Source organism: Cibotium barometz, chromosome 45 (genome assembly GCF_041138505.1).
Source record: "Cibotium barometz isolate CiBa-2024 chromosome 45, ASM4113850v1, whole genome shotgun sequence".
Taxonomy (NCBI): Eukaryota; Viridiplantae; Streptophyta; class Polypodiopsida; order Cyatheales; family Cibotiaceae; genus Cibotium; species Cibotium barometz.
Genome location: NC_141090.1, coordinates 41,886,469 through 41,893,598, shown reverse-complemented (window position 1 = coordinate 41,893,598; position 7,130 = coordinate 41,886,469).

Genomic DNA, 7,130 nt, shown 5'->3' with positions numbered 1-7,130 from the left:
GAAAGATGTAAAGATTTGAGATTATATCAATGTGTTTATCGAACTGATGTGGCTAGTCCAATCTATGCTGAAGAAATACGTTGGTCTCTAGCCACATAACGTTTGGAATTCAAACTAGTCATTTAAATAGATACATTATCAGCCACTGTATGAATTAGTAATATTAATAAATAGATACATTGTCCACTGTATGAAGCAGCTATGATTTTAGTAATAAAAATAGAGTCTAATTTGCTCATAGTAAAACATAAACAAGCATGCTATTTTAGAAGTGCATGTGTTAGAGCTTCAAGTATAATTATCATAAATGATGTTCATGTCAAGAACCTTCTTGCTCTCTAGCAAGGAGCCATAGTACTAGTGGTTAGACCACTTGTCTTGGATCATGGAAGTCCATAATTGAGAAGCTAAAGAGGCCAAGAGGTGTGTCATTCCCTCTTCTTTGAACTCTTTCTCTACTCTGTATTCAACTTAGTAATTCCTCTTGCTCAAGCCCTTTCCTCTACTCTCTACTCAACTAAGTAATCCTCAAAAGGCAATGGTTAAGCTAGAAATCTTGAACCACCTTCTTCCCCAATCATGCTTAATCACACTCTCACCGAAGCTTGAACCACCTTCTTCCCCAATCATGCTCAATCACACTCTCACTCAAGCTTGAACCACCTTCTTCTTCAATCATGCTTAATCACACTCTCACTCAAGCAAGTAAGCATTCACACTCAACACACTCCATCTACACCTTCAAGCATGCATCCTACAATCAAGCAAGGAACAAGGTAAGAGCTCAAGAGAAGAAGAAAGCTTTACACTTAAGAAATGATTGAATTTCTCCATTCACATTATCAAAAGTTGTATATATACAAGTGGGATTTACCTGCTGCTGCCACTGCAGCCCAACTTAAGTGGGTGCATATTGCTTATCTCTACCTAGGCTTGTGGCTATGTGGCTGGCTTTTAATACACCATTAGCCCACGACCATACATAATGTGAATAAATACTAGGCTAGAGAGGCGGGGATTTTGGATGTATGGAAAAAAGCTAACAACCCCTTTTGCCTATACCTACTTATGACCTCGCAAGTTGTGAATAATGGCGCATGTCTATGAGAGGATCTTTAATTTATCTTTGTGACAACCTCATCATGTGGACATGTTGCACCACTTTTAGACATTGGAGTGACTTCATGGGGGAGAACACAAAAATTGTAACTAGAAAGTATGAACTCGGAAGAGAATATCTCCTTAAAGGCCTGCATCTTGAATTGGATGTACACAAATATCCCATAGATTTAGGGAAGTGTGGGGCCAAGATTGATGTCGAAGGTAAGGCCCTGCACTGAGATTCGTTGTATTTGTTCCATTGTAGGGGACCCTTCTCCTTTGAAGTCTTGTAAAAACATGTACAGATTGTGTCGAGGAACTTGATGGCTTGGATGGCAACATTTCGGGCATCCTTATATGAGGCAATAAACTAGACTATTAGCCCACACATCCACTCTTTTATTGGGATCATGCCAACAGAAATTCAAATTCAAGGTTGAGGAGGAGAGGGTTGATCTTATTTTTGGCTTCATATTCCTTCCACCTCATGCATAGCTGCATGTACATATTTACTCTTTGGTTAATTGGTATAACACAGCATGCATGTGGCCCAATAATCTAGATTATGGAGGTAGCAGAGCCACCACTTGGGTTGATTCTTAATTTTTGTGCTATTAAATTCCTTGTCTTATGCTAGCCTTTTGTATCTTCCACGCTCTTCGATGGGCATGTTCTATAGCCACAATTTAAAGGGTTGCTCAAGGTAATTCTACATAAGTGGGACCTTGAGCCTGTTTATACCATGAATGGACATGTGGTGAGGAAGAAGCCTATAAATGGATTTGTTGTAATCATGGTTTAGTGGCAAGTGGGAGAGGTCATTGGTAATATCCTCCTACACTTGCTCTTCCTACTTCAAAGGATAGGTTGGTGGGACTAAAATGACTAAGTAGGGGGTCGCATGTCCAATATGGTATGGTTCTTTGTCCGTGTTAACCTTACCTCCTACTTGTGGTTTACTGCCCTCTTGCAGTTATGGTGTGGTTCTCTAATTAGTGTTGAGCAGGACCTCACCTCCTTCTTGTGGTTTACTGCCCTCTTGCAGTTATGGTGTGGTTCTCTAATTAGTGTTGAGCAGGACCTCACCTCCTTCTTGTGGTTTACTACCCTCTTAAAGTTGCGGTGGTTCCTCAAAAGCATCGGTGTTAAGGTCTGGGAATTCCATCCCCTGGGGTTGGTCTTATGGAAGTTCCTTAGAAGGCCTCGGCATCCCTTTTGCTCATCTCAGTAGTGCTTGAGGGTGGCTCTTTGTCACCTTCATCCATAACTGTTACTCCTTTTATGTACACATCTTGTAATCCCCACCCTAGCTTAGGTATTTCACATTGCATATGGCTAGGGGCCCACCTTTGCAATGGAAGTCGGTCATATAAGGCTTGCACATATAAAGAGAACATGTTTTGGGCACCCCATGAGTGTGGGCGATTGGGTAAGAAAAGCTCACAGTTAGAGCTTGTGCACCCCATGAGTACCGAATAGGATAAGAGGGCAGACCATGCCTGGCATCGCTGCTACCCCACGGGACCCTTTGGAAAGACTACCACTAGCACAAACCTGCATACATACTTAGCTAAGTGAGCATACCAATATTTCATAGACATAGCACAACATACACTTGAATAGATCATTACAATACACTCAAGACAGTACATGTATGGCTCAAGGCGACATGAGTTATATGAATACATGAATATATGAGTTCCTTAGGCAATCCTCTAATGCCAATCTTACAAGATTGCTTCTCTCCTCAATTGTTCACCCCTTCCCCACCTAGCATTCCCTCTTCTTTTTTCCTCATACGACATGTTGTAAAAGTGGTTACAATCAAGATTCTTGGCTTCAACTCATCACGATGCTTTAGTTTCTAGTCAAGAATGGTTGGCACTCGTTGGTAGTGAGAAATGGGCTTGTTCTCATGCCCATAATAATATCGCTCATTGACCATCTCTATAGGTTTTAGACAGTACTTATTGCTCATTGATCATTTCATTACTAGTCTCAAGAGCAAGAGGCTTCATAATGAACTCTAAAGGTTTAGACACTACATCTTTGACGAGTGTTGCCATCATGAGATAGTGGACCTAGATGATAATCTACAAGATAAAATTGTAGAAGTCATCCACCCAAACCAAGAGATAGGGGATAATCTACAATTGTAGAATTGTAGAAGATAATCTATAAGATATACTTGTAGAAGTCATCCACCCAAACCAAGAGATAGGGGATGCATCATCCAAAGCCTTTGTACGTGGCTAAGAGATCCCAACCACAACTAAAAAATTCCCTAGTTAAGGACATGGGTATGGATGAGTTGGTAAAAAATCTACTCAACTGTTGATTAAGCCAGCATTGTTGGTAGAGGGCCAACTCTAAGGGCAGCCTCAATGCCAATTCCACAGAGTAGCAAGAACCATATGAGTAGTAGTATGATCCTTATAGACATATAGAGAATAGGACAGATCATAGACTTTACCTCCTTCTTCAAAGCCTTGGTGCAACAATGAGAAAGAGACCTGAATAATATGATATGTAGGTGTAGGCCATTGATGCAATGGTTCAAATTTAAAGGCCCACACCATATTGTAAAGTGTCCTCACAAGGGCCCTGCTATGCCTAACCCCAATTTCATTCCTTATGGTGGCAGTGCATGTTAGGAATTGTCCCAAAATAGTGAAGGATCAATGTGGTAGAAGCATCATCCACGTGAGTAAACATCAACCACTTTGGCAAGCCTTAACTTGTGATAAGTGTACAAGGAGGACTGATCCAATAAGTCCCCCCTGAATGCCATCATAAGGCTCCAAGCCAAGATAAGAATAGTAGAAAAAGAACATCCAAGGCTACTACCCAAAAGTAGAAAGCTCAGTGTTCAACTTTCAAGTAAGTAGCTAGCACCTGAGGTGCAAGCCCAAGCCCCTAAAAAGGCTAGTGGACCAAAACTAGACATCCCAAAAAGACCAAGATATTAAAGAGCACATGGAAGAGTAATGTCAAGGTCAGTGACATCATATCCATTGAAAGTGGTTCAAACAAGAGCTCCAAAATTTCCTCCCTTCGAGATAATATCCCATTAAAACCAAATCTTCCCAAGGATAAAAGACCCATTGACTATGATAATCTTCCTAAGAACTCAAAGAGTACCCTAACCCTATGTTGGACAAGGAATGAATGAAATAAACCCAAGAGCTTGTGAGGTAGGTGCGGGCTTGAACTAGAGCCTATCCTTGATAAGTAAGTGGTCAAGTACAACCACTGACCCTTCCTGAGCCTATCCTTGATAAGTAAGTGGTCAAGTACAACCACTGACCCTTCCTGAGCCTATCCTAGAGCTAATCACAGAACAACCAGACCCCAAGCAGTGTGAAAGAGAACTCAAAAGGAGGTAAATTTTGGCCTTCAATGGGTCACTATAATATTTACTCAGAGGTGATTGTTAGTGATAACTTCATTTTAACCTCTTCAGAGGAACCACTCTTAGGGAAGACCTAGTGCACATCCCTTATAGGATGGTAGGTCCTAGGCCACCTTTGAGTGAGTGAGAATACCACCCATTGGTTTTGTCAAGCCTCTGCCTTTGACAGAAACCAATTCAACCAAACTCCAATGTGCAATGAAAGAGGACTCAAAAGGAGGTGAAAGTTAGCCTTTAATGGGTCACCATAATATTTTCCCCGAGGTGATGATGATGACTTCATTTCCTTTCCTAGGGAGGGAAGACTCAGTGCACATCCCTTACACAAAGGTCCTAGCCCATCTTTAAGTGAGTGAGAATACCACCCACCATGGGACATAGCAAGCCTCACAACCTTCTTATCCTTGAAAATCCGAGTCTCGATAAGTTCATTTTTACAAGAAAATTCTCAACTTTGGAGAGGGACATAGCATGCCTCATAGTCTTCTTATCCTTGAAAGTCCAAGTCTTGATAAGTTCTCTTTGCAAGTAAATTCTTAACTTTGGAGAGAGACTTATCCAATTGCATGAATGGGAATTTAAGAGTCCATATTGGTGGAAATTTAAGAGTCCATATTGGTGGAATTTAAGAGTCCATATTGGTGGAAATTTAAGAGGACGAGGAGGAGCCATACCACATTGAGCATGCTCTCCTTTTATACCAAAGGACCAAAGGATAGCCTAAAATGCCCATGAACAAGTTGGGACACTACTTTGAAAGTGATGAAATGAATGTGTTATGTTACTTGTCATTTTACAAGGGGGAAGGAATTTTTCCCCAATCTTGGATGGTGGTGTTGATGTTAGTATAATCACCATGGAAGGTCTCAAGAAGCTTGTAACATAAATCTCATGGTCAAGCTTGTCGATAGAAACACATCTAAACCATTAGGAAATCCCACCACTCATAGACACAAGTCTTGTGGTCAAGCTCACCCTAATGAGAAGATAGCTAAAGCATGGCATCCTTTAGGATGCAAAAAGATCTGTGTGCTAGCTTCCACCACTCATTTGTGGTGGTGGATCTCTAGGCAAAAGGGTCATACACTATGATCTAGAGAAGAGGGTCATACATCCATCGCCACTCATTCATGGTGGTGGATTTTTCTAGAGAAGAGGTTTGTATAGTATGATCCTCATCAGAAGGCCTTACATGAGATATTCAAGGCTTGTTCATGATTGGGGGACCAATTGCATCTATATACATAAGGGTAACAAGTCCTTAAAGATAGACTTGAAAACAGGGAAGAGACATCCCATGGGTTGAAACATTCTCACACCAATTAATCTGATACAACCATCCGAACTGCTTTGGCCGACATTTCTAAATGTTGCATTAAGTTGTTGGATTAGGAAAGATGAGAACCTAGACTTCAAGAGCCTGACAAATATGAGGATTAGATTAATGTCTTAGAAACCATGGACACTCTTCCACATAAGTTTGGAATAAGGTTTACGACACCCATGTTCATGCTTAGTGCTGTAACTTACCTTTCGGGAGCTAACAAATGACTTTGAACAAGGGGTAGCTAGTGAATCATCCAGTAATGACTCCTTCACATGAAAGAAGAAACTTCTACATTGCCCATAGAAACCCAGCAAACCAAGAAGGAGAAAACCACATAGGAAGCCTAAGAAGTATGCTTTCTCCCCATGATCTCCCCACCATGAAGATGGTCCTTCATTGGCTTTACTACGTTGAGGCCATGGATTCACATGAGATCTACACCAAGTAGTGGAAAATTGACCTAAAAACAAGATCAACCTTCATGCCAAGATACTGGCTAATAAAGTTGACAAGGAGCCCACTACCTATGAGCAAGCTAAGCTCTTCCAAGCTTCCAGTAGATGCAAGGTCAACAAAATCAAGGCAAGCTCTATTGAGCTACCATTATGCAAGCTCAAAAAAATCAAGGCAAAGGTAGAGAAGGAAGTCAAATTCAAAGAGCTTGCCAAACCTTAAAGAGGATTTGAGCAAGTCCTACAGCATTAAAGATAAAGTGGTACATGGTGAGAAGGCTCAAAGAATCCCGAGTGGAGTGTCTAATGCCTCTTATGGTGGCTCCACATAGAGGTCAAAAGGAAGTAAAACTTGACATGGTTCCATCCTACCATAAGGCGCTTTGCCATCTTACCCACTTTGTCGTGGTGGAAGCCTCTCTTGTAAGATAGCGTGCTAGCCTTTATGAAGTATCATTGCTCTATGCTTAATGATAAATGGGGAAGTAACAAACCTTGTGTACATACGTGCTTAAGGTTGGAACTAGTGGCTCGAGACTATTTTTAAGTTATGGTCGGCCTAGTGTGAAATCTTTTAACATTAAGCAATACACATTCATTCCCTTGCATTAACGCACTTGTGAGCTCTCTGTTATATGTACACTATGTGTGCTATGTTATATACACATTATGTGTGCATATACTAGGAGGCTAACCCACATTAGGCTTGTGAGCATGGGAGCATGGGAACAAGCTCTAGTGGAGCATGGGTTAGGACTAACCTTAAGGTTTAAGGTTAGGGTCAGGCATCCAAGGGTCACACATGAGGAATGGAAAGTCAAGAGTCACTTGAGGGCCC